Raw genomic sequence first — 2,664 nt, forward strand, 5'->3', positions numbered from 1 at the left:
GCTAATTGTTAGTCAAAACGAAGAGGGTGTAGTGGCCTCACACCTACCCAATGAGTCGTTGAAACTCGCTCTGGTTGGGAGTAGGTACCGGGCTGCGAACCCTGTACCTACCAGCCTTATGCCGACATAAAAACGCCCAACAGATTTTACACATCACAGCGCCACCGTAACCCCACCCAATTACTGTCATTTACACTGTGTACGATATATACAACGTATTATAAAAACAGGTACACACAACTTACATGTAAATATTATTCTCTATCTCACTCTCGTCCTCGTCTCCTTCTCTCAGTCTCGGTGTTCTGTTGGCCCGTAGGAACACTATGTGAAGTGATGGATGGGGGAGGGCAGACGCTATGGTTGGCATAAACTCATATATATTGGTGGGGGGTGTCGCAGTTTCATGTTTGTACGGGTCTGCTATGTGTGTGTGTATTCGCGCTTGCGCGTTTATCAGGTTTTTTTTTTCGTTTATGATAACCAACGAGAGTGAAAAATCACACTTCTCAAAATATTAAGGAAAAAATCGCACTCTCAGAATATGGTTTGTAAGCAGTTTGAATGGTATTCATATGTAACCTACATTATAAATACCATTTGTTTCTAGAACGGTGATGATGATGAAACTGAAGATAACGATGGCGACAGCAACGACGACAACAACGACGATAATAATAATAATAATAATAATAATTATAATTATAATTATAATACGTAATGTAAGGCCTTTTTTAACAGTTTCCAGGCGTTCTGACCGCTTCTCCTCCTTTGATATGTACTGCCGACAACCTTCTTTGTATTTTCCCGATGCCGCATTTTTGCAACAATCTGTTTCGCGCATACAAAGGTCACTTCCATAAATACAACCGTAATGGAGGCCACCATCTTTGCTACTTAACACCGAAGTGGCTATATACACGGCGGCCGTGTATATAGCCCCGACTAATAAGGGCTGTCTGTCCACACAGCAGTCATACGTTGGGGAAAAGCCCAGTGCAAGGCCACCACAGTCCATTTAAACTTAAGTATCCAGCACGGGTTATATCTAGTAGTAGTAGCAGCGGCAGCAGCAGCAGTAGTAGTGGTAGTAGCAGTAGCAGTGGCAGTGGCAGTGGCAGTGGCAGTGGTAGTAGTAACAGTATATTTATTATTATTATTATTATTATTAGTAGTAGTAGTAGTAGCAGAAGCAGTATACTAATAATAATTATTATTATTTACAAGATGGCCACTGTTGGACGAGAAGTGATTCCCCGTGATTGAGATAGACTGTTCTCACCGGCACCGACATGGTCTGCAACTCACCCGCACTCGTTGTATAATGATGCTTTGTTGTTAATAAGTGATCGAGGCGTTCGTTCCGACATTCATCATCGTTTTGCTATTCATGTCATGAACTGTCGAGTCGGAATTCGCGTAATCAATGGGAATTAAACAGTTCAACGTGCAGAGCTTTAGAATACCGCATTACTTTACCGGCAGAGACACGCCGACAAAACCGTTTTGTCTTTTATAATGAGAGAATATTTAACAAAATTAGTGTCAGACATATTAGCCTATTTTGATTTTATTCATGTTACCAAATATTGTAGAAAGTAACGAACTTAAAACAAGTAGGCCTACATGTACACCTTCTAATGTGTATTACATCTTACCAATTCGGAAATATATCCCAAATGACTGTAAAGAAGCCAACTTCAAAAGGCGCACCCTGGTTGCGTTTTTGTCAGGGAACATATAGCTCAATAATAGAGTCCTATCCTAAAGTGCGATCATAAATTTTAAGATCGATCGCTTGGAACGTTTCCACGACGTCTGGTTCCTCTTTTGAAAGTTATTCTTCCGTAAAATCGGTTCAGTAATGGGAAGATCGCTTACAGGGCAAGTCAGAGGCTTTTACGTGCACGTTCAGAACAAGCTGTTGTAGCGCACGCCTGTCATGGGCACAGGTACCGGCCTTGGCCGGTGATAGCTAACCCAATGACGATTCATTTTACTTCTCTGAAAACAATGGTAATAGTAGCCGTTATGACGTCATCAAGTTTCCTCTCACGCTCTTGACCGAGCCTCGAAATAAAACATGTTTAATAACATTATTAACAACAATTAGGCGCAGATCCAGTTGGGGGGGGGGGGGGAAGGGCGAAGATCACAGGGTTCCCGTGACCCCTCATTTGGAAATTATTAAGGGTCAGTAGCCTGCTGTGGCCCATAAATATTTTTCATTAGGCTTACATTAGTCTAATCTCAGTCAGTCAGTAAACTGTGCAAGCTTTAGGGCCTCCACGAGTACTCGAGTACGGGCCGAGTCTAGAAAGAGGAAGAGCACTCTCATTTAATTATATATATATATATATTTTTTTTTACGTCATTTTGCCATATTCATGTTACATTATAGGGCTATGAGACATGAAGTACAACAAAAGTCGAATGTGTGGAATGCAATATATTATAGTTACATCATCCTTCTCCTAGAGATTTGTCTAGTTAGACCACACGGTTTTTACCGTCATTGAGTGACGGGTGTAATGATCGAGGGCGTAGTCCGAGATCTATTACACTCGTCACTCAACGGCCGCAATAACCGTGATCTATCTAGACAAATCTCCCGGGAAATGGATGATGTAACTAGCTTGTACCACGCCCCCATTACAAATTTAT

Source organism: Gigantopelta aegis, chromosome 4 (genome assembly GCF_016097555.1).
Source record: "Gigantopelta aegis isolate Gae_Host chromosome 4, Gae_host_genome, whole genome shotgun sequence".
In the NCBI taxonomy this organism is placed as follows: domain Eukaryota; kingdom Metazoa; phylum Mollusca; class Gastropoda; order Neomphalida; family Peltospiridae; genus Gigantopelta; species Gigantopelta aegis.